Source organism: Passer montanus, unplaced genomic scaffold (assembly GCF_014805655.1).
Source record: "Passer montanus isolate IOZ18808 unplaced genomic scaffold, ASM1480565v1 scaffold40, whole genome shotgun sequence".
Lineage (NCBI taxonomy): Eukaryota > Metazoa > Chordata > Aves > Passeriformes > Passeridae > Passer > Passer montanus.
In genome coordinates, this window is record NW_024368819.1 from 4,323,197 (window position 1) to 4,349,426 (window position 26,230).

Sequence of the window (26,230 nt, forward strand, 5' to 3'; positions counted from 1 at the left end):
AAAATTGTATATAATGTTTTCTTCTCTTTCCTCCTTAATAATTCAGATATACAAGCAAGGTCAAAAGCTGTAGTACTGGAATGACCATTTTTTACTGTTAAATTTCCTATACAATATTATTGAAGATGAATGATTTTTCATTGTTTTAATAGGAAAGTGTTTCACACATCTTTCAAATTTCCTCATTATTTGAGCTCCGTATGAGCACAGGATTTTAGTAGGATATGTCAGTTCACCATAACCACTTTACTAAAGAGAGACTTGCCATAAGAGTTTCCAGTTTACAAAGAGGAATAAAATAGCAGGTGTTAACACTGGAAAAGAAAATTGTGACAGAAAATTAAGGGTATTAGGGAAGCTGAGAATTATAAAAGGCCCAACAGGGAGTGATTTCAGAAATCACAGTTTAGCAGCAAAGCAAATAAACAAGGCAGCCTGTGACTGAAGTCATCATACTAGATGATATTTTAGCAAAATAATAAAATTAGAATCTCCAAATGGAGCCTGGTTACCTAATCACTGTATTCTTTCACTTTTGGCTCATGAAATACAGCCAGCCTGGCCACCTTGCAGGGTTAAACCCTTGTCAGGAAATCATCCAGATGTTCTCAGTTTTTGGGACTGGACTGAGGTTTTGACACAAAACCTGTCTGTCTGGCAGCACCTTACTGTGTAGGCTGTGAAGTGTTACTGGAACACTATTGATGAATTTTTCTCCTACCTGAGGATGCAATGGCTGACATGGAATTGTGAGCCAGGTTTTGCACTTATCCCTGTGCAACTCCAAGGCAGCCATGCCTGCCTGCAGAGCTGGGAAAGCAGACACCCCTGCCTTCTCCTTCCTCACTGCTGACTGACACGTTTGCAGGCAGCCAACATAAAGACCTCAGAAATATTGCTCTTCCCACTGCCCTGCTATTGGCTGCAGGAGCGAGCAGTGCAGGGACACTGGGACAGGGCAGGGACACTCTTAGGACAGACTGCTCAGAAGGGCTGTACATAACAAAGGGTCTACGGAGTGGATAAGGGTCATGTCCCACAGACATGAAGTGCAAAGACCCATGTCACAGGTGTTCTGTGTCCACAGAGGCTGTGTCCACAAAAGTATTGTCATCACAAATATTTTAAAAAAATATTTAAGTAAAGCAGTTCATATGAACGCAGTACAAGACAGACTCTTCTGAACAGCATAAATTAATGTCACAGGCAGCAGGATGACCAAAACGTCAGCATTTCACAAAAAACCCTGTGTTACAGCCCCTAGGCTGTAAGCCAGCTCTGCTGAAGCAGACAATGACGTGGATCTTAAGGGCAGCAAGACTGGTACAACAATCACGTAGCCTGACCCCCTGTGAAACGCAGGCCATGGAATGTTACCCAGCAGCTCCTGCAGCAGTAACACCTACTCTTCCCTGCTGCAATGAGGCTCTGTACAGCCCACTTGCAAATGAACTCTCGGCAGGACTCCAGAGGAAACGGACAGACATTAGACAAAAACTTGTTTGTTTGCTTTCCCACAAGGAGCAGCCAGGAAAGCAGCTGCTGATGGCTGATGTAGGACCGCATCCCTGGTACCCAGTGGGCATGAGGCAGCCAGGCTCCGGCTGAGCGCGGAAACCAGGGCGGCAGTCACACCACGCTGCAGCAGAACCAGAGCTCTTTCCTACTTCACTGACATTCACGTTGCCTTCCTCTCACCCACTGAGTATTATCATCACAGAGGCTGGAGTCTGAATGTGTTTAATGCTTTCTTAGCCACAGATCATTAGTAACCAATTCCACTTTCCACTGTCTCAATTGTTTTTATACAATACAAGACTCCTTTTTTCCTCTCCCCTCCCTCTTCTTTTTTCCTCCTTTTTCCAATTTTCTTGTGGTAAAACAGTCCTGCCTGAAAGCAATAAGCTCCTTTCAGAACTTAAAACCCTAATGGCAGGCATTTGGAAAAGAAGCTCTAAAGGCACCATTATTCCTCACTTTGGCTTCACTGCTGACTCGCTGTCTACATGCATAATGCCGAGCTTTTTCCCACAAAAATAGCAGTCCTCAGATAGCCACAAATCCATGTTAGCTGCTTGGGCTATTTATTCCTAGAGGAAGCTAGCAAAGTGACAACTTTTAGGACATTTGGGAGGCCACCATGAAGTGGTGAGCACTCAGCTAGGTATGGGAGGAATACAAATGAAGCAATGACTTAGGTAATTGTACCCACCAGGAACACTATTCAGGCTTTTGGGATATTCTCACTCTGCTCATGATGTTCTCTCCTCTTTCTCTACCAAAGCTTTTCTGGTTCACAAACTCTCTTTCCACATCTCAGTTCTGCATCTCAGCATTCACATAAGGCCTGAAACGAGATTGCAACTTGCCATTGCTCACCCTGTTTCTGTGGGGCTGCAGCATCCAGAGCAGGAAAAATCAGGGGTCCACTCCCAGTGCTGTTAGTTGCTCTCTGTGCAAATTCCAGCCATTCATTAGCTACTGACTGGCAGCAGTGAGGAAGTGCTCTGCAGCCCAGGATGCTGGCTGGAATAGGCAGCACCTCTCAATAAAATGCTGGAGAACAGTAGGACATTAACACCATGGGGGAACCTGCTACTGCCCAGGGTGTGCCAAACCAACAGGGTCCATTAAGTTTTGTTAGTAGGACACACATTTGGAAGTCTCCAAATGTGGATTGGTCTTGGGACTTAACTTGTGGCTGCAAGGGATAGTAGACACTAAGAAACCTGGGGGATTAGTCAGCTGGTGAATACCTCTTCCACTGCTGTCCTAGGGAGAATAAAGAGCAAATGACAGGACTCACCCATGCCTGGAGGAACAGTGCCAAGTACTCCACCAGAGCTAAAGCACTCAGGTTGTTAGTCCCAGGCAAAGACAGGACTCCACCATGCCTCATCACTGTCAGTCCAACAGGTATTTTAGGACATATGAAGCACCTGTAGTTCACAGCAACACTCTTCCACTGGGATTGGGTGTGATGGGTAAGGGGATGCTGCCTCTCTTGCAGCCATTGTGCCAGCCAGTGCTAGCGTAGACTCCTGTGGCTGGTCCATTCTCTGTCACTAGGGTGGAACCACCACATATTTGCTGCTATTATCTCTGAGTAGGGGCAACCCTTCTAAGAGGAGAGAGGGAGAAAACCCAAAGGTGCTAAACATCCGTGCCCATTCCTCACATTTTGTGAAGGAAAACCCTCCTGCAAAGCTGTGCATCCCACTGCAGAGTCCTCAAGCCTATAGGTCAGAGCTGCTCTTCCTTTAAACACAGCATAATCCACCAGAACACAAGTGGTGGACCACTGCAGTGGGACATTTCTAGCCGTTTGACTTGCAATCCACCCCTGAATGAAAGAAACTAAGCAAAAAACCACCCTGGTGCTCAGCAAGGCAGTACCTGGGGAAGGCTCTGTACACTGTTTGCTGGACAGTCAGGGGCATTCCCAAGGCCCAGCCCAGAGCATGTGGCACATGGATACTGTCCATGCCCAAGCAGCCAGGCTCTGCCTTTGCCATACAGAGCAATCCTTTATGTGTGCAGGGGGAGCTGGGCTCCTTGCAGCCCTTGCACAGCTGCTGGGTGCCAGGGGGAGAAGCAGAACAGCCCCCTCCAGCTGCCAGAAGGACAGGGCAAGAGCCAGACAGGAGCACAGGGATCTGACAGAGGCACGTGGCCCAAATCCTGCACACCTGCTGGGGTGCAATGCCAGCTGCAGCCCAACAAGGGGCCCCATTGATCCTGCCTGTGTGGTGGGTTTCTCTGCCTCTGCACATGCCGCTGCAGAGATCTCATGGAGGAATTTTCATCTGTGGTCTGCTAAGGGTTTCTCCCCAAAGGATCATGATTTAATTGCTGTTATTATCTTCACAAAGCTGTCCAGAGTGTTTTTCCAGTGGTTATTTAAAGCTTATCTAAAAGATATTGATAGCAGTGGAATGTTAAAACTGCATTCCTGGTATGCCAGTAGCAGAGTGCGATAAAAATAGTAGGTCTCTTAAATCAATCATCATCTTTCTCTAATTTATTGTATTGTTGTATTTTTGGATCCATGCATAGCACATACAGCACGTCATTGTGAAAGTAATGCAGTTAGAAACTACATAAACAGATAACTGGAGACTGAGTTACTGTCAGTCTTCTATGAAAAAAAAAGACACTTTGTCAAAGAATAAAAATCACACATTATAATTTTTAAAATGATCTGCTGATGAGGAACCTTGCAATAGAAAGCAAACTCTCCAGAATATGTCCCTAAAACTGCACTTGTTGTGGATGAAAAAAATTATTTTTAAATCTCTTGATCAGTAACAGCTTCACAAGTAACAGTATGAATAATATGGATGTCTGGTGGGAACAAACAACTGCACAGGATGTCATTAGGTATGTAGACTATACATTTTTTTTCTGTTCTGATTTGCTGTAGAGAGAAAAGATAGAAGCACAGAAGCGATGAAACGTGTCTTAAAAGATGGAGGAAATTTTTATTTAATGCAAATCCCTTGTTTCATCATATTGCTAGTGACTCATGCATAAAGGCTTAGAAATCTATGGAAGGAGATGAGAAACCTCAGAAGCAGATATGAGCAAATAATTCACTACAGGATAGTTGTTTTCTCTTCAAATGAACTCCATTTTTTAATTTAAAGAAATTATTTGCAAACAGGTCATTCTAATTATAAATTTATTCCCATGTTTCTAATCGCCTCGGGGATTGTTTCTGAAAACAAATTTAGACAATGAATTTACAGACCAACTATTCAAAAAGCTACTGTGTGTTGCTAATCAATTGGCATTAAAAATCATATGTATTATTATCTTTACTTTGTAATTCACTCCCTGAATTGCAAAGTGAAAGAAAGTTTCCACCAGAGTTTTGAATCTCTCAGGTTCACTTTGGATAATGAAAAGAGCTATGAAAAGGTAAGGAATTAAATGTCACTTCATGTCTTTTTACATCCTTTCACACAAAGCCCCTTATCACCCAGCCTGTTACCTGCAGTCCAATCCCCAAGTAGTGCATCCCTTTATAACTCATCATGAGAGAAGACGCACATCATATTTATGGACTCGTGGCTTTCACCTGTCTTCTCCCCTCACATTCTTCTCAAGTAATTTGTGTTGGTGAGCATCTACTCTGGTATGTTCAATTACCCAAGTTCCTGTGCCAGAGCTTTGGAAGAACATTAGGAGACCTCCCTCTGCCTGTCCTCCACCATGCAGCACCACAGACCAATTCACATACATGGTCTTCCTCCTCCACCATCTACCATCTCCAGAAATCCTCTTTAGTGAATGGTTTGAGTTAATTTGCTTGAGTTCCCTTAAGCTCTTAAATAAGCTTGGAAAAGGAGCTGTCAAATGTGAGACAATGCTACACAGACCTCCTCCAATGATGGGCAACACTCAAAGATGGGCTGCAAGACTGTCAGGAGTAAGCTGAAGCCCCTTTTCCTTATTTTTCTGTGAATAAGCTAAGGAAAATCAGACTTTCTGATATGGCTATTCCCAAGAATGTGGTAGCAGTGTAGGAAGTTGCAGCCACAACTGGTGACTATTTTTAAGATTCATTGCACCATATTTGGGGTTCACCATTGCACCTCCTAAATGGTTTCCATAGTCCAGGCTTTTTGAGGCTTTTCCTCCAGTTTCCTGATCCAGCTGTACCCAGCTTATTTTGGGATTATTTCTTTAATTCTTGGATTTTGCTGACTTTACAGTGACTTTTGTCCATGCCTTCCTCTCTAGCAATGCAATGCTGCCTGTAGTTCTATGCACCCTGGAAAATAACTGGTGAAGGGTAACAAATGCCTACGATGAAATATTTGAATAGAGTTACTCTAGTGAGAGATGTTGCTGTAATATCTGGTATACAAAGTAAGTATCACGAAAACATTTTTCCCCATGGAGCAGTTTCATTAGCCTGCCAAATCCTTTGTAGCCAGGAAAATGCCTATGCTGCAAAACTGAGACTGATATTATGAGAGCATCAAATCTGGGCTAGTTGCAATCTACATCTTACCCCAAAATCATTCTTCACACAGGGTTCCAATGCTTTGTCCTTGCAATGGAGTATGCTAAGGAAGTGAAACTGGGAAGCAAGACAAGACACAAGATTAATGCTAGAAGAACCCACACATCACCATCCTTCTTGAAAGATGGCATATGTACCCCACAATAACATTGGGAAGTGAGCAGAAAGTTCACTGATCCCAGACAAACCCATGGCATCCCTCCTTGAAGAGAGATTTGGGGCTTAACAACACAATTACAAGAAGAAAAGAGTTCTCTCTACCAAGAAATAGATTCCTCTTCTAGTACATTGAAACAATTAGGTAATTTCCATCTCCTTCCTTGCAAATTGAATCTCTCAATAGCTCAATTTCTTCAAGTGACATTGTTTTCTCAGGCACAACAAAAGTAATTGTGCTGAGCTTCCACACTCTCTGAGTACCCAAGCATCTCTAGCACCTGAGTGTTCAGTGCTGCAGCTATTTCTTGAGTACTGCTTGGACATGTTTCAAGTTGACATTTTAGATTGCATAACTCCTGGCGCAGCGCTGCAAAGATGTCTCCTCCCATTGCATCAGAGAGTGACCTGCTGTGGCAAAGGCTATTACTTCTTTTGAGATTATCGAGTCTGTGGTGCCTCATCGAATTATACAGATTCCAAGGGGAGGAAAAGTAACTGCTGCGTGCTCCAGGCCCTGAACTTTTCAGTGCAACACATCTGGAGAGCCTTCATCTGCATATGCATCTCTAATGCCACATCTCCTTGGTGAACACTGCGTGCATTGAATTCTGCTAACATAGGGTGACAGACAAGTAACAATAGGAGCGACGTTGACTCGGTGCTTGTCTCCTCCTAAAATAAAATACTGTGTGACGGACTAGCCACAGCTGCGCGCTTACAAAGAGCAGTCTGTGGCTTCTAAGCAAAGCAGCTGAGAAGTTTAAAAAAAAAAAATCTATCTCAGCTTCCCCCTCCCCACTCATCTCCACACACATGTTAGATTCAAGGCCAAAATCCGATGACTAAACTAGGCATACAACCAAGAGTGACCTGATTTTGGGGAGTTACTGAGCACTGGTTCTGCCCAGGGACTTCACTGTTTCAAAACTGTGTTTCTTGGGGAACACAGAGGCTCAGTTCCTCTGAAAATTGGATACATTCAAGCAGGTGCCTTAACATTAGGGTTTTTAATGGTTCAGTTTAATTTGTTCTCCTGGAAACTGTTTCATTTGAGAGTAAGGGCAAATGAATACTGAATAAAAATCATTAAAAAAATCAAACACTGAAAGTCTAGTTTCTGTAGCATTAACCACACTGAGTACCACTGAGGGGGTGGGAGCAGCAGGCTATGCAATGGCAGGACCACTTTCCCATCAGTGTGGGACAGACCAAGTGCTACAACAGATAGTACCAGTAGGGAGGGCAAAGCATGACTGATCACACCCAAATCTCAGAAACCCCCTGTAAGCAGTATCCCCACTTCTCCAGGCAGCTCACTGACACTAAAGATGGCAATTTTTCTAGTCAGGTTTGGTCATCCAGGAGCCCAGGGATGCAAATGAGCAAACCTGGATCCATCTGAGGCAGAGACGGTGATGCTGAACCCAAAGGGTGAATTTTCCATCTTTTCCCCCACCTCACTCCGCATAGTGCTTGCAGCAAAGGTGGCAGGAAAAGACTAATCCTTGCCTTCAAGGGATTTGAAGAGAGTTCTTCACTGTTTGAGGAAAGCTTAAAAAATTGTAATTCGTAAGCAACGTTCCAAGGCTGGTTGTTGAAGGTTACACAGGGCTAGGTGTGAAGACATGTAATCCTGTTTTTTAAATGTCAGCAGGAAAAAAGTCAAATTCTCCTTTTGGCTTTCTCCAGCCCTGGAGTAATCTGATGCAATATAAATCAATACGTTCTTGAGACAGCATTCCATGGAAAATGTAAATTGTAATGTTATCTGATATTTGGGTTGTACAAACTCAAGCAAATTGCAGAAACTATAATGCTGGACTGTGAATCACTGCTGCAGATCTAATCACTAGCAGTCTTTTCTGTCCATCAGCTCTGCTGTCTGCAAAGCGGTGGAAGTATGGATTACACAACTTGTACTTTTCATCACTAACATGCCCTGGTGGTAAGAAATTGTAGTGTGACCAAACAGTTAATTAGAAGCAAAGCCTTGTAGCTGGCTTCAATCTCCTGTGTGCAGATATCCTCACCTCTCCAACCAGAGCAGGTTCAGGTGTTTACAGCCAACACACGTCTACTTTAACTTTTCAGAGCAGAAACCATTCAGGGGAACAGGCTGTTTAGGAGCTGTGATTAGAAGGAAGCTCGCTAGTGCAACAAATGGTCGAGCAGACAACACAAACCAACAGATGCCAAACTATTTGAAGCCTGATACAGAAAAAACATTTGAGGAGGGCCTTCCCTCCTCAAATGAGGGCCAGGGCTGTCAGACCCCAGACAGAAGCACATACCAGCTGGCCAGCCATGCAGAATGAAATCTCCCAAAGACCAGTTTCATCATAAGCAGCAGCTGACCGATGACAATTGACAGGACGGCTGACAGGAGGGCTCATTCCTCCCTCCCTCGCTCTCAGTCAACATGAGCCACCACTTTTGTCATGAGAGCCTGTGGTATGTGTTTGCCTGGCACAAACTCATGTTCATGGGGAGTCAGGCTTATTGTTTGCTACAGTCTGCCACAGGGCAAGTAAAAACTCCTGTCTCAAGCTGGCAGAAACCAAGTGAAGTCAAGATCTCCTCATAACGAAGTGCACACTGAGAAAGTCTTAGGCTGCTTAGGAAATGCAGGTAGATCTGCCCTGCTTCTGCTGGAATTGAGTGGTGCTTTGACACACAGCCCTTACCTCACAATGACAAACACATCTAACATCACACCTCGGCTTCACTGCTCACATCTCCATCATTGCTGCCACAATTTTAGGGTGTACATTGACCAGCAGAGGCTAAGGCTGAATAGTTATACCTGCACTTTTTTAGTGTCTTCACAAGCCTTTCTAAGACCATTATAGACATTTTGGTGGTTCAAAGAAGGAAGTCTCACAGTCTGTGTGAAATATGAAACGGGAAGCAGAAGGTCCTGGAAAGAAAGGAAAGGCACAGAGTAGGAGAGAACTTTCTTGTAAGGTGGGGACTTTGAAGAGAGCAATGCAATGAAAGTGTCTGATGTGAGCTCTTCTACAGAAGGCTGGCAGACTTCTCCAAACCCACCCAAGCTGCTGATCTAAACAGAGCACCCTGAAAATTCCTTGTGAAGCAAATGACAGGATGAAGGAGGATACAAGAGGAGGATGGCTGAAAAAGACACACAAGCAAGGGAGGGACTGTCAGCAGGAAAGTCCTATTCTATACATCAGGTTTAACAAAATTAGCAGAGTCACCCCAAAGCATCCCAGAAAACAGAAATTTCAGCATCCACATGCTTTTTGGGTTTGCCTAAATGCTGGTTATACCTCCCTGTTTACATACAACCCCATTCACTTTCCTCTTCAGAAGACCCACACTTTTAAATGGTTCTGTAATTATATTTCTTCACAGTAGCAGAGAGTTTTAAAAAGAATATCAGACAAGCTAAGGGAACAAACTCTTCTTGGACACTTTCCCATCCCTGTTATTTTCATTAAAAAACAGGGTGCACTGAGACTAAGGCTGTTTGCACTATGTGCCTGACTCAGGAAACAAGCAGTTTGTTATTATGGTTATTTCTGGCAATTTAGGCCATTTCTTCTCTGAAACATAAAGAATTCCTATTTCAGCTTAAGTACTAGTCTACAGATTCAAAATGCATGTGCTAAGTATTAATCTACAGGGTGTCCCACCTGACTGACTAGGAAATAAATCCAAACAGAGCACAGCAAAAAAATTACAATAAGTTGCCTGCATCACTTCAGGCCATATTCATCAAGTGATGGTTTATGAGTGCTGCATACTGAAAACACCCAGGAGCTGGGTATTATGAATTCTAAGCCACTGACCATCATTTCCCTTTACTCCACAAGTTCTATTAAAAAAAAAAAAAAATCAAGGATCTGTCAATTAGCAGAGTCTCATTCAAGCTGATGCTGAATTAAGCAGGCTGAAGATGTGTGCCCTGACTCAAGCAGAACAATCTTTCCCCCACAATTACAGCAGAGAAGCTCTTCTTTGTTTAAATATTCAGTTCAACAAAGGCTTTAAAATCCTCATGCTCACAAAGGTTAGGAACTTTGTGGACAGCAGTGTATGCTGTGTGCACCAGATTTGGGAACATTTATGTAAGTGGCTCCTAAGACTGTACAAGAAATTGAGGAGAGCAGGGAGCCAGTTTCAGTGGCTACACACTGTAGCTATAGCTCATGTCTCTCCCTCCACATTTGAGTCTTAATCACTCTAGACATCCACAAGATGCTCTGTTGCATCCATTAATTTTTGACAAATAAAATAGGAATCAGTACTCTTAAAATCGGCATTTTAAAAATATGGGATGTTCCCACTGCACTGCCACAGCATTTCTCTGTGCTGTTCTCCATTTATCTTTCATGTACACACAATTCCCTCTTGCCACCTTATAACCACTTCTACTTGCAGGGCAAGGTAGCAGCTTTCAGACAACCAAGGAAACTGTGAGAAAAAGGGTAAGGTGCGACTATTTTCCATACTTCAGGCTAAAAATCTACATGATTCATATCAAAAAAAAAGAGACCAGGGAAGTTATTACGCCTGTCCTTTACCATAGGATGCAGGATTTCAAGCTAAAATATGGGAAACCCCATATTAAATGAGAAGTCTGCCAACCCTAGGAGCTCAATCATAAAGTGGATTATTCTGTGCAGTCACAGAGGTTTCCTAGACTACTCATTTTCACATGAGCTGATAGCTCGAGGGGATGTTCAGACAGTGCTTGATGCTTTTGAACCTGACCTACAACCAGCCAATGTCAGTTCAAACCTGACCGCCGGCAGAAAGCATGGAAAAAATGGGAAGAGGAGCAAAGCATGTTGTCATGGTCTGCCTCTGTCAAAGGAGCTTGCAGTTTGATAGACATCAAACCAACAGAGCAGAAAGCTCAGATTGCTCTGAAGCTAAATAAATAGCACGTATGGCAGGGATGGGGGAGAAGTTTGGATCTGTGTAGGAAGGCAGAGGAAGTCTGGGAAAGGGGTAATGGGATGGTTGAGAGAGAGAAAAGGGACAAGACTTGGAGTAACACAGACATGCTCCCAAGGTCCAAGGCAAGTAAATAAACTCATCCTTGTCCTCCCTGCCTGCTCTTTGTCTTCAGTGAGATCTGGGCAACCCTTGCCCTGAGACCCATCTCCAGATGATGGTGACTGCCATTCCTTATGGGACCCAGCCCTTTCCACCTTCCTGGTACCTTTTGAAAAACACCAAGTGCAAGACTGGAAATGTACTGGGTCAGTGCTTAGCACAGCGTCTGAGACGCTGACAAGGGGTTGGGAAGGGAGGCATCACTGACTCAGATGAATGGTAGTTCCCACCCCTCACATCTCCTGTGTCTCTACAGAGGACATTTTCATTCAACAGAGCTTACAGCTCATGGAGATGAACAGGTAATTTCACACCCCTTAAAAAAAAAGCATTCTGCTTAGAGGTCAGGAGTCTAAAATCTACACACTCCATTGGATTTCCTTGATACTAATAGCACAACATAAATTTGCCATACAAATACATAAACTTGCCAACACCTGAGTGATTTACAAAATGCATTCCTAAAAAACTAAAACAAATAGCCTTGCTGGAGGTTGAAAGATTGTTTTGGGGGGCTTTTCTCTGGAGTCAAAGTGGGTCCAATCAAAACACATAGCACTCAGTTCCACTACACCCATCACAGCTGGTGCATGGTGCCTGTTACCTCCTGCAGACAATGCAGATCAGGGAGTTTGGCAAAGGCTTTACTTCTACAAGGAAGACCAAATCTCCCAGTGGGTTGGAGCAGCCCTAGCAGAGTACCCACTAGGATTCTCTGGTTGCTTCCCTGTATCATGTGGGGAATAGGATCTTGTTCTCCTAAACAGACCTGGCTGATTATCATTCTCAGGATTTTGGGGTGGTTAGCACATAGAAGCCATTCTTCACTCAACCCTGTGCACATGCTGGGGCCTGGCAGGGTCCCAATCTCACTTTCTGCTATGCTCAGTAATGGTCTGAAGGTCAACAAGAGAAATGAAGCTGAAAACCATAAGTCAGGCAACTTACATTAAAGACATAGTCCCCTCTTCTCCATTGGGACAGGAAACAGACTAGAGCAGGTTGCTAGGCTGGCAGGGAGGGAATGTGATAAAGCAAGCCTGGTTGAAATTGGTGCAGGGAATTTCACAGATGGGTGACATACAGGGAATGCAAGATCTACTCATATGTGTAGTTAAATAACCCCAGAAGCATGCAGAACTCTAGCAGGCAGCTGCCTTTGATGCATATATAGCAATAGGTACCAGCTGACAAGAAGTTATTGGCTCCTAAAATATCATGGATTAAGAAGACAAGAAAGGAGGTAAACTAAAAGTGCTAGCCAATAGATATGCATGACAGAGGTTGGAAAAGAAAGAAGATTCACATTTATAATGTGGAGGTTTTTGTTACATGGCTGTCACATCATAATTTATGGAGCTGGACCTGCTAGAGAGTCCCCCCTCTCTCTACACAACAGAGAGAAGCTCAGCACTCATCACAGTGTGACCAAGTGCCAAAGAGTAGGAAAGAAGCACATTGCAGCCACACAGCCTCTCCATTCCAGCCATACCCATGTTTCAGCAGCCCCTGTAGCTAAGAGTCAAAAATTTCACCTCCAACTGAAATAGTTCTCTTGCATTAAAAGGCAAAGAAACTGGATGAAGACTGCTCACACATCATAAAGTTGTGTACATCCAAGATGACCTTCCTGACTTGTATAGTCTAGGGTCAACTTGAACTAGCAATCTAAAAGAGAAACTTTCCGTAACCTATTGCCAACTACTTGAATCAGTGATTTCCAAAATGTGGGCCATGGACAGCTGGTTGGTCATGTGTGACTGGCACTCCTCCATTCTTGTTGCTATTTCAGCCTGAGCCCTGCTAAAAATATACCAAATCATTTCCTAATATTGCATTCTCATGTGATCACTAGCTGATGTTGAAATGGGGATGTAAGTAACCCAAAGATGTGAGAGGTGGAAGAGTGTTGCTCCATGCATCAGGAGATGGTAAAGGGAGGTATGGATGACTCCAGGAGAATGTGAGATGCAAAACCAGGCTCCCACTGAAGAAAAGAGATAATGCAAAACAATGGGATGTGCTGGAAAAGTGTATTCTTTTAGTTAAGGCTGCTGAGAAGCATGCAGATTGGTTTTATGCTTTGGTGGGGTGTTTATGTTTTCTTCTGTCTATATCTGTAGCCTCCTCCTATTCCAGGACATGCAGTGATACTCTGTACCAAGGAGTGTGACTCTGCTCAGCTCTCAGGGCGCCCTGGGCCCCAGGAAGCATGGTCAGACACCCAGAGGTACAGAGATACCCTCAGGATACGCAATCAAACATCCATGCCATCCAAGAAATACACCGCTGGCCTTGGGGCACCCGAGCTTGTGCCAGAGCAAGGTGCACTTTGCTTGTAGTTAAAGCTGTCGACCAGCCTGCCAGTGCCCCAGAACATGCAGGCCATTGTGTGACCCAAACATTTCTGACTCCTCCTGCTCTCAGGCTGCATGCCTGCCATGCTGCAGGCGGGGTGCAATGTAGTGCAGGCGTCTCAAGAAACAGATGGATCAATGCAAATCTATATTGATCTTTTCTATCATCAAAAAATGTGAAAATGGAAAAGCAGGCCTGAGTAGTTTTCGTAACAGCATAAGGGATTCCAAGGGGCAGCAGGGGGAGTATGGGAGTGTGTAAATCTGCTAAAATAATTTTATACAAAAATATATGAACCAGTCAAGCCTCAGTTTATGTTCCCCACTTACATTTGCTCTCCTTGACAAAAATAGGTGTCAGGCTATAGCAGGCTTTAATGCCCTGCAGATCCTTGATGGTGTATTCCAGAGAGATAGGACAGGATCCTTTGGAAGGCTGCACAGTGATATCACATTAGAAAGATCTGAGAGCCTGTTCCAAGAAGATCTGGGGCTGCAGGCAGGACAAATAAAGCTCTCACATGCTTTTCAGTCAGGCAGCTGCATGTAGTTCAGCAGGAAACTCTTTGTACTATGTGACCAGGTCACAGACACAAACAAAAGGGCACTGAGAGACTGAGTCAACAGCCGGTTCTCATGTCCCTCTGTGTCATATTCATGTCTCTAAAAATCAAGTCCTCTTAAGAGGAATTTGACATCACATGTGCATACTGTAACACTTGCTATAAAAGAAACACTAAAGCATTCCAAAAAATTCACGCAGTTCCAAAAGTTTTACTGCTACTAAAACAATAGCTGAAGACTACACTTCCAGCAAGCAGCAGCCAGGATTTTAACCATGCTGCTTACACTAATCCCCCTGAAATTTCTCTTAAAGAGAATCCAGGAGAAGATCTGAACTACCCTATTCCTTTTAAGAGAAAGAAACTGAAGAAAAAAGCTAAAGCTGAACAGTCACCTGAAAGATGTGAGGAAATGAAACTACTAGAAGTGACTTCACTTACCATACTGGATTTAGCTACTCAACCATTGTTGAAAAACACAGGTTATTGAATCCTCATGAAGGTCTGAGAACACTGGAAAGCAGGAAAAGCCACTGTAAAATGACAGCCATGTGCTGTGCAGAGCAATGGGAGCAGGATCTCAGAAACCATGATGTTCAGCATTACCACTCATTTGCCTTCACAGCACAACAATGAAGGGAAGGAAACAGACTGGAAGAACGTAGTTTGGAAGAGTATGTTAAATGCATTATAAAATGTATTGCTGTAAGACTGCAGTTCAATTTATCCAGGTTTATATTTTTCTTGCAGGAATTCTTTTCTTTACCAATGAATGCACCACCATGAAAAATAATGAATGGACCACCATGAAAATTTTTGTGGATTCTGGTAACAGCACTCTTTAAATAAACTACGGGATTTTTCTTCCTTAGCTAAGAAACGGAAATGGTTTTGGGTCCCTGTTCTTCTAATTTCAATGACAGATTAATGAGGCAACAGCTTCTCTAGTATGACACACAAGTTTTTCTCTAGTACAACATGCAATTTTTCTCTGTTACAGTAAGAAGAATAGAGTCTTCTTCCTCCTCCTTACTGTTGAAGACCTGCACAACTTAGGAAATCTTCCCAAGAAAATAATGTGAAAAATATAACAGCAAACTTGGCTGGCTGAGCCACCAACATCCTTTTGAGCAAGCCTATGCAGTGCTCCAACACAGAGGTGGGAGGATTTCTGTCTATCACATCCCTTTGAGGAGTGAGCTGTAGAGATCATCCATATAAAAACACCCTCTTGCAGGTGGAATTGCAACACATCTTTGTGGTCAAAGCATAGGTTTAAAATCTTACAGAAATTCTGGTTGTGTGGAAAAGGACCTGAGTCTGTCATTCGATTGTCTTGCTGTTGGAATCAGCTTCTATTTCCTAGCCTCAGAGAAAACAAGGTGCTACCTAGGGCAGGAGGTGGCTGGGGAATGGAAGCAGTCCAGGCATCATGATGAGCCATAGCACCATTGCTTGTGCCTTGTGGGGGAAAATGATGAGAATCAGCTGCTCAAGTGGCTGCCCTGCATCTTTTCCTCTGGTCAGACTCAAACCATGGAAGTTTCCCTCTGCAGGGAGGAAGCCTGCAGTATATTTTCACTTTTGTGGGAAATCTGTTCTCTGAGCCGAGCAGCCTGTAAATTATTTTGTGCCTGTCCTGAATGAAAGTTTTTCTGGGCACCCAGGCCCTGGTTGTGTATGAAATTGCCTGCTGGATGATGTTATGACAACTGTCAATCCCGAGACAGTTACAGACCAGTCCTTTCATCAACAGAGGGTCTGAAATTCAGGAAGAACTTCAAGCAAACCGCCTAAGGTTACTGGCTGCCTTCATGTCAGCACCAAGATTGGAATACCAGACTAGCTGGCCTCAAGTCAAAGGTTCAGCTCCACCTATCCTATATATAGATTATTGTATCATATGCTCCCCCTTATTGCTATGCAACTGGGTGTCACAGAAAAAACACATTTAAACACTGGTCTTGGGCCTCATTGAACCAGATGTTGGGAGTGTTTTTCCCCATTGTGCTTGTCTAAAAGGCAGCCGCACTCAGTAATCAACGCTCAAGCTGATTTTTCTAAATAGGCTTTTGACCCTGACTTCTTAGGACAGGAATTTGCTGCAATTCTCTCTTTGAAAAATCTTGAATAATTTGATTACAGTAGGAGCTGATTAAGCCTTCTGGTTTCAAAGCCAAGTATTGCATCAAGCTGAGGAAGAGACCAATAAACAAGGTTGTTTCATAGCTACTTGTAACTGCCTATGAAAAGGCACCAGTTCTTGCCAGTGAAGCCCAGCATCCTGTGCTCCTACTGCCATCATCTAGATGTCAGCAATCCATAAGGATTGCTCAAAGGCTTTTCTCAAGGCTTGGGGCGATAGCACCTCTTTTATAGCTGGTCTAATCCTCCCTTATTGTTCTTCAAATTGGTAGTCAAGATTCCAGCCACTGAAACATTACCTTTATACATGTGAAATTGCTCTGCACAACAGCATCTTTAACCACTGATAGACATTTATTTCTGATGTGCCCTAAGGCAACATCCTGGCAATAGTAAATCCACGGAAATTTACCAATGACTTTTCTCAGGCCAATTTTTTTCACCTTAGGGGCCTTGATCTTCCTGATGACAAATAAGAGAAAAATTTGCTCCAGGTTGAAAACTTGGTTTCCAAAGTCTTTTTCGCTTGCCTTATTAACACCAGTGAGTAAAGTAGAGAGATAAAATTCACTCAGTGACAGGTTCTTCTTTCTCATGGTTTATGCTTTTCATCCATACACGTACCCAAAATAAACTGGTTTCCAGCTATTGATTTAGCTCAGAAACATAGCAGGGAATGCCACCAAAACCACCTGTGATGAAACACTGCCTGATGGTGCCATACTGCTTTTCTGTTGATATATTTCCCCCCATCTAATTTTCAGACATATGCCTATTTTAACTGTATGTATACAAATGCAGAATTTGTCTGTTTGGGACTTTACATTACTTTCATTACAAAACTGTGTAAAAAAGACAGCAAATCAATTTCATAGTCAGTGCTCACGCAGCAGGAGACAATTCATACTGACATCTGATACCTGCTGGCTGCTGCTTCCAATTATGCCAGATGCCGGAGAGTGGGACTGTCGAAATAACAGTGTCGATGGTGCAATCAAACTAGTTAAGATTCTGGAAGTGTGTTCTGCTTGGTTCAGTGCGTCGTCAAATTCCCACCATAAGCAAAATAGTGACACCTACTCCTTTTTTGTTAACTTCTTAACCAGCAAAGAGATACCCATTAATTCAATGTAAAGTTGCATCCTTGGATACATCTGCCCCAAGGCTAAATATCAAAAGATTGGAAGGAATGTGAATGAAAAGTGAATGAAAAATAAACATGCTAAGGACTTATAATAATACATCCTTACTAGATCCTACTACAAGGCTGCATTACAGCCCTCAAGGCAAGACCATGTGTACTGCCTGTCCAGTTCCTTACAGCACACTAGGGAATTCTCCTGTCATCAGAAAAAAATTGGTGAGCCTGAAATTGGCAGGAATAGTAGGAGAATAATAGGACAGGGTGTCACTGAGGCATTAATTGGCCAGCAGAGACAAAGAGGGCTTCTCTTCATTTGAGGCAGAAAGCAGAGGACAAATTTGGCTGTTTACACAGAGCAGAATAACCATGAAGTCTCTTCTCTTACCTCTCTAAAATACTAAAAGAGAAGCAGAACACTATGATGCTGGCAAAGCAGATCCTTCTTCATACTGACTGTCATCTCTTGAAAAAGCCAATCAACTGAAACAATTGCACATACACACAGAGAAGAAAATCACTGGGCCCATCCCTTCCATTTCTCATTCTTCCATGAAAAGATCTTTTGGAAGAGATGTAGTCCTCTTTCCTTCTTTTTCTTTTTTTTTCCTTCCAGCAGTTTTCAAGCCAAGGCATCCTTCACTGATTAGCCTCAGAAACCAAATTTCTCAGCCTCTCCTGAGCAAGTTGCATCATAAATCACATTGTCCAAAGAAATGAGAACAGGAGCACAGGGGATCAGTTCAGCACAGTCCAAAATGGGACCCCACCAACAGATCCACTTGGCCTTGTCAATTAGCACAGGCAATAGAAAATTATGAACTACACACCACAGATAGCTCCCCCAAGGTTTAATTGTGTTCCCTGCAGAGTGCAGAGGATGTCACTGCGGCAGGGAAGTGGGACTCCCCAGGCTGAGCAAGGAAGTTGTAGCAACCTTCTGCATAGGACCACTTCAGCTGAGCAATACAGTCACTATGCATGTGCAAATATACAAACACCTTCTCACTGGAGGTTCCCAGAAGAGACTGAAATGTCTCTTTTGAGACACCTTTATTTTGCAGGGAGGTATCACTTGATGTACCTGATCTCCAAGTCAGTGCACAGTTGCCTATTCCATTCACAGACCAGGAAAGTGACAGTATGCCTGCAGTAAAAGCACCTACAAACAGTTCTGAAATGGCTATAATTTAAACACTGTATAAAAAAACCTCAGTGGATTTGGCTGGCCATAGCTCCAGAAGCATACTGCTCTGAATCGAACAAAATCTGCTGGATTTGTAAGTAGATGGTCACATTAATGATGTTAGTATATTTGCAGTAATCACAAATGACAAATGATGTTTTGCAATGTTTTCATCGAAGATTTCTAAATTTACTACATCTGTGCTAATCCTCAATTAATGGTTTTCATAGGCCATGGGACCTTTGTTAGCAGAACAAATAATTGTCATATTAAATCTAATCTGAATATATTGTTAGGACTCTAATTTAAAAAGTTACTCTTAAATCTTTCAGACAATAAGACCTATGGCTAAATGAATCTCAAATAACATGTCTTTGGCAATAATTTTAAAATCCTTAAAATGCATAAATACCTCACTCTTAATTACATGTCAGAGTACTTTAACAGAAAAATGGAGGAAGTTCAACAAAACTTCAGCCTCTTAACCCAGATATCTCTACCTACTTCAGAGAAAAATTCAAACAGAGAGGAGAAACCACTGATTCTTCAAATTATATCCAGTTCTGCTCATTGGATTAGAGGGAATAGTGTACCAAAAGTATTTAATTAATTGCGGATATTAACCACTTTATTAATGGCATGAGGTAGAAGCCATATGTCTGTGCAGAATGTGGCATATACATTTGGTGAACAATTTGTTGTGATGGGATAAAGAACAGCATATTTAGTTTAAATACCTTGACTGGAAAAAAAAAAACCCTCAAGCATGGTCCAATTAATTACTCACCTAATTACTCTTGTTCCAATAAGTCATTGACTTGCTCCACATTACTATATATTTAAATTTTAGACTTACTACTGCTAATATAATTAGTACTAAGCTTAGATCTAATATAAACAGAATTAATGCAAATCCAGGAGATAATCAGCGTTTAGCTATATCTTATTTTTAGAGCATTAATCAGTTGTCTGACTTTTTTTTTCTGAATTATCTATCACACTGCCTGTAAAGTCACAAATTATTTCTTCATAATATTTCCAATCCAAGTGTGATTTAGGCAAAAAATAGTTGGGAATGGGGAGAATAGGAGGTGATTTCTTTAATGAAAAACATACATTGCAGTCTTGCAAGAGACAATCTAAAATATAAGGGTTGACTTATTTTCCTAATTCAAAAACCAATTTACACTTGAAAAAAATTCATTTCTAAAACACACAGATATCTAAGGAAACAAAATATAGATATCTGCTATGTTCAGGAGATCCACATAGAAAACAATTAAAAGCAAAAAAAAGTGAAAATTATTTCTAACTAGATTCCAGCTTGCTTGTATTAAAGGCTTGCTTTTCCATTCAAAAATTTTCACCATTTTTAACAAATATTATAAATATTAAAGGATTTACAACAAATTTAAATCTGGTCCTTGTACTACAATTTTCTTACCTAACATCTAGAGACTACAGTTCATGCTTTATTAAAAAAAAATTTAAAAACCAAACACACACACAAAGAGACACAACCTTTTAGTCCAACAAGATTATCTTATGTCTAAAATTAAATTACAAAGAACAAGTGTAACTACCAATATGTGGATGAGTGGAAAAAAGCACAAGGGCTTCAGTAATAAGATCAACACCTAATTTCAGGCTCTAGTGCCTTACAGCTTTTGGGAGGCAGGACTTTGCTAGCAGGTGTGACCAGAGAAGGAAGATCTAAGACTGGGCAAAGTAATTTTTAAGAACTGCTTGTCTCAGTGTGTTTTGTTATTTATGCTCAACCTCTCCCAGAGTCACACTGTATAGAGATGTGATGATGAGGGAGAGGAAGCAAAAGATTTCTTTGAAAAGTTTCTACATGTTTTCAAATCTCCAAAAGAGATGAAACTCCATGCAGTTCCTGGGACAGTGTCCATGTCATGCTTCCTTCTGCACACTCAGGAATCCCAAGCTCTTACGTACATATTTTCAGAACTTTAAAACACCACTGAACCCTGATTAATTCTGATTAATTGTCCAAAGACCTAATCAATATTAAATGAGCTAATTACAACTAGTTGTCCCTGTGGGACTGTCAGAAGGCTGATAAAGATCAGTGAGTTGCAGGTACAAGCCAGCACAGATCCTTACTCTTCCCTAAAGAACAATTTACTTTGACACTAAACCTCAAATTGCCACTGATGGATAGCATGCTACGTGTACCTCTCTTAATCTCTACAAGAACCATGAAATATTTACCTCCACAATATTGGCCAAAGGAGCATAGAACTGCAACAGAGCAGTGCTTCCTTTTGCTGCTTTCAGCTGGGGTAGAGTTAATTTTCTCCACAGTGGCTAGTACAGAGCTAGGTTTTGGATTCATGCTGAACAGAGGATTGATGATATACAGATGTTTTTGTTATTGCTGAACACAGCTTATGCAGACCCAAGGCCTTCTCTGCTTTTCTGCCACACTGATGAGAAAGTTGGGGGTGCATGGGAGGTTGGGAGGAGACACAGCCAGGGCAGGTGACCCAAACTGACCAAAGGGATATTCCTGACCATATGGCATCACACTCAGTATATATAGTGGGGAAAGAAGGAGGAAGGGGTGGGGACATTTGGAGTGATGGCATTTGTCTTCCCAAGTCACTCCTACACGTGATGGGGCTCTGCTCTCCTGTAAGTGGCTGAACACCTGCCTGCCCACGGGAAGCAATGAATTAATTCCTTATTTTACTTTGCTTTTGTGCATGGCTTTTGCTTCCCATATTAAACTGTGTTCATCTTGACCCACTAGTTCTGTATCTTTTATCCTTCTGATTCTCTCCCTAATCCCACTGGTGGGGGAGGCAGCCAGTGGCTGCATACGGCTTGGCTGCTGGCTGGGGTTAGACCACAACACTGCCCCTGTTTCTACCCCATGAACCACATGGAGTGCATGAAACAGGATAGCAGAGGTGTTGGGCCATCTTCAGTCTGTTTCAATACACAGTGTCTCCTTTTGAAAAAAAAAAAAGTATGATAAATGTATACGGAAAAAATAATTTTGAAATGTCATATCCCAGCATTCAGACAGGGGTATGATAGATATATAGATTTTCATGTCTTGCACATTGTATTGTTAGTATAAATCATGACAGCAGTGAATTAAGACATAAATAGGAAAGAGAGAGAGAGACTGGAAAAAGAGTCTCATGAGCTAGGGACAGTGGAACAAATTCATGCTGCAAGAAAAAAAATCAATGAAGAGAGTGAGTGCTTCTTTCACAGAAGCTTTACCCACCCACAGCACAGTGCAGCTTGGTCCATTGACTCTTTCCAACTTAAAGCAATTCGTAAAAGCTAAACTGCCAGCATGTTCTCTGCCTCTAGGAAAAATGAGAAGCATTTGTATGAATGACTTTCTGAGGTTTCTGATACATGTTGAGGGCACACACACATATATGACTGTTTATGTGAGGTATTGTTACTAACTGGCATCTTTTCTTTTGCAGAAATGTTCAAGTGCTCCAGAGTTTTTAATGATGTCCTTTGAGTGTGCCTCTCCATAGATGAAAAAGGGGAGAAGTAACATGAAAGAAATCCTTCAGCAGTGAGAGCTGGAGGATCAGCTCAGTGGTAGAGCAGGAGTGTTGCCTGGAGAATGCCTGCAGAGCCCTGGATGTGCACAGAAACATTTGGAAACCTTTCCTTGCATGCATTTCCTTTCCTTACATTTTTTACATGCATCTGTTCTTGTTCAGCTCTACCAGATGAGGAACTATCATGTAATGACAAGAGTTTGAAGACATTTCCAGCTCTCTGTCACAAAGGTGCTGTGTGGCATTAAAAGAAATAAGAAAAAACAAAGGAGTACCATGATTGCACCTCAAGTTTTTTAACATGGGTTTTGTAACTATTGTTATGTAAATACCTCCAAAATATCCACATTTACTGCATTTCCTTTTCATGATGTATCCTAAATCTTCAGGCAAATTTTAGGCACATATTCACAGAATCATAGTATGGGTAAATTGGAAGGGCTGTTAAAGGTCATCTAGTTTCAACTTCACCATGGACAGGGTGGAGAACCAGATCAGGTTTCTCAGGGTCCCATCCAACCTGGCCCTCAACACTTCTAGGCATTCACAACTTCTCTGGGAAAGGGTCCAGGGTCTTGTTCCAGGGTGTTACCATGCACTGAGTAAAGATGATTAGTATAAAGACTAAGATTGATATAAAGATCAAAAATTGCTCAGCAGTAAGTCTTTAGATAAGACCCACCCAGCAAGTTAATGAAGTGCTGGGCTGGACTCATCACAATGAGAAAAAGCTCAAATCTGTAAAAGGAATTACTGTGATCTTATACAAGTTGGAAAAAAACAGATACCCGGTGAAATATAGAGTAAATCTAGTTACTTCATAAATGCTTGAAGATCTTTGGTTGCCAGGTACAACCATGATGCAAAATATTACTGTGATTCATTTTTTCTATTAGTACAAGTGCAGTAAGGAGTTAAGCAAGTGTTTTGTAGTAGAAGTTTCCAAGTGGCTATATGTGCTGTACTTATCTGGCCCACAATCAAACTTATATTCAGAGTTCATGGTAGCAAATTTGGTATGAAAGTTTAGATGGATCATAAAAAGGAAAAATGGGAACATTTAGCGACATTGTGCTAAATCATAGTAGTTACACTTATTCTTGAAGAGTGAAGAGCTGCTAGTGTCTGACACTGCTGGGTAAAGTGTCAAGCATCAACTGTATGGATCCCTCAGTTTTTCCCTTGGAAAGGGAAGAAACCAAAATCTAGAAGGCTTTTTTTTTCTTTTTTTTTTTTTTTATGGATCCCTCAGTTTTTTCCCTGGGAAAGGGAAGAAACCAAAATCTGGAAGGCTCCTTTTTTTTTTTTTTTTATTCCCCCAGACCAGACATTCTTCCAGGCTTTTCTGGAAATATGCATGTACCTTTGCTCAAGCCAATGAAGTTTCATCAAGGAGACAAATATCCCTCCTGCAGCCAGTGCAGCCACAGAGCTTTTTCCCTAGGGAGTGCCCTTCCTGCAAACACAGCAGTTCTTGATGCCCTCTGTGCGGCCCATCCACTGCCAAGTATGGAGCTAGCAGTGAAGAGATTCCACCGAGGAGTGCAAATCAGAGGGAATTATTTTCTTCAGCTTGTTTAGGGATTTGAAGACTTTTCCCCAGAGCTTAGTTATTGAGAAAATAGCAAGAAACAAGGGATGCCACAAACACTTTGTCAACTTCAGATCTTTCTGGTTTAAAGATGTTAAAGAAAGCTGTTTCCAGCCAGTGCAATGGTTTTACTGATAGACTATGTAGGAACAATGTGTTACAATTGAAATGCATTGTGTTAGAAAGTTGGATTTTGCACAGAATAAATGTTATATGGGAAGATTTTAACTGCATTAAATGACGCCTAGTAGGTCAGACATACCAGCACATGATAAATTTCAACAGAAGTAGAGATCTGTATAAGAGTTTGGTTTGTTGATGTAGCTGGTTATTCAGAACAATCCAAAACCTCTTCAATATGTGCTTAGAAAGCATAGAATAATCTGTCAACAAATATATCTTTCTGAAAAAACATAGATACTGTGGTGTAGACAAAGGATAAGTATCTCTGCCATGGATCAAAGATTCAAGCTGCAGCTTGTGAATTCTATTTAAGATCACAGAATTTCGGTACATTGAAACCATTGTGGATATTTGCTATAACTCCTTGCCCTGTATTTTTTCCTTTATTTTATTTTGAGTAATGTCTACATCTCTGTCTCAGAATAGATTGCTCAGTCAGGACTATCAGCACCAGCATTGACCCTGACTAGGAGGAACAAAATTATAAAGAAATGTTTTCCTCCAAAGGTTTTGAATAAAAGGATAGGGAAAGGGAAAGTAAGAGATGAGATAAATCTCAGGCAGTAGAGAGAGATCAGAAAGCATCGGTTTGTACTGCAGGACTCCATTTTTTTTGTGTAGGAAAGCTAACAAATCTAGTCCTGGAGAACACTTGGCCACAGATGTTAGGAAAACAAAACTCCATGTTTCAAGGATCTCAGCTTATAACGCAGTCCTGCAAAGACCCCATGTTACAAGAAAACATTCCTAGAAATCCAGGTAGGAGCCAATCCCTCAAGCCCTGATTAAGACAGCTTAAAGGTGTGTGGCTCCAGTTTGGGGGATACACCAGAATGTGCTGACGCATATCCAAGAGGAACAGGCTGAGCAGGCTATATTAATATGTGCATTATTAATAGCTGTTCCCTTCCAGCATCTGGTAAATACTTAAAAGACACTGGAGACTGAACAGTGCAGTTTCCACAGTGAAGATGTGATCTTTTTCCTCAGTATTTTACTCACAAAACATCCTAGTGTTCCCTAGGTAAGCATCCCCCTGTACTGCATGCCAGAAAACACCTAAGTAAGAAAAAGCAAAACTGTAGGAAAACCCTTGCAGCAAAATATTCAAGCCTCCTGTTTACTCTCATGCTTTCACAACGTGAATGAAAGCTAGTCATGCCCCATAAAAAAGTTGTTGCAGTTGTACAGACACTTTCCACCATGTATTTTTTGCCCATCAAATACATAGTTCATGTCAATATTTCCATTACATGTCAGTCAGGGAAGTACGTGACATCCTATTTTCAGTGGGTCAACAAATTTTCACTTAAAGAGGAAGAAAACCAAAACCCAGCAAATATTAGCTAATGAGAATACATATGTATGGCTTTATGCCAGAGAACTTTAAATTTTCTGTTTTCTTGCCATTTCTGGCAAATCATTTGGAAGCAATATTTGTGTTTGCTGATATCACAGTAGAAAGCACTGAAGGGGTGGCTACATTTAAACCCTCTGGAAAGGAACAAAAACCTGTTCCTGCTATTCTGATACATCCAATGACAAAAAATAGCTAAAAATGGAAAAAGGGACAGTTACCAGTTTATAGACATGCCTTTTCTCACAGGCTTCCCTGGAGTGGGAGCTGACATAATCCAGCTGTCCCAGCTTCAGCACAGACTAAACCTGGTCAAAAACACACTCTTCACATCCAAAATCTTTCACTTGCTGCTGAGCTGGCTACAAGACTCATTTCAAGATCCTGTTGATTTTTCAATCACTGTTCAATTTAGGCTTCTGTATAACTAAATGAGGTTTTGGTTCCCTGTTGCCCAGGTCATGTTCTGTACTTGGTAGATATTGGGCTGCAGCTTGTACAGGAACACCGTAGTGCTATAAATCATTAAGTGTCAGGGTCTTTTCATACTGTGTTCAGCAGTTCTGAAACACATGACTTGTAGAGATTCAGGAAACATTAGTTTCTGTAAATACTGTCACATCAAGCTTAAAAGCATATTTCAACTATTTCTTTCCTGATCCTTGTAGTATTAATTATTTTGGATGTTCATCACAATATGCCCATTCTTTCCAAGACAGAGAGCATAACTTTAGATGTACGCATCTCTGTTGCAGTCAAAGCTAGGTTGCAGGAAATAAAGAGAAAATTCCCCATACAGATTTGGAGTCCAAGGAAATTTCATATCTGAACTGAAAAGATTTCCCTACTTTTTCCTGATCTGGTTTGCACGG

At 41.8% G+C, this 26,230-nt stretch overlaps 1 long non-coding RNA gene across 1 annotated transcript; it reads left to right on the plus strand.

The window, feature by feature from the left end:
- The first annotated feature begins 8,588 nt into the window (after positions 1-8,588).
- Positions 8,589-22,482, plus strand: LOC120506934. The gene is made up of 3 exons (XR_005628640.1): positions 8,589-8,818; positions 14,946-15,023; positions 22,141-22,482. It is a non-coding gene; the product is annotated as an uncharacterized LOC120506934 (long non-coding RNA).
- The last annotated feature ends 3,748 nt before the right edge of the window (positions 22,483-26,230 follow it).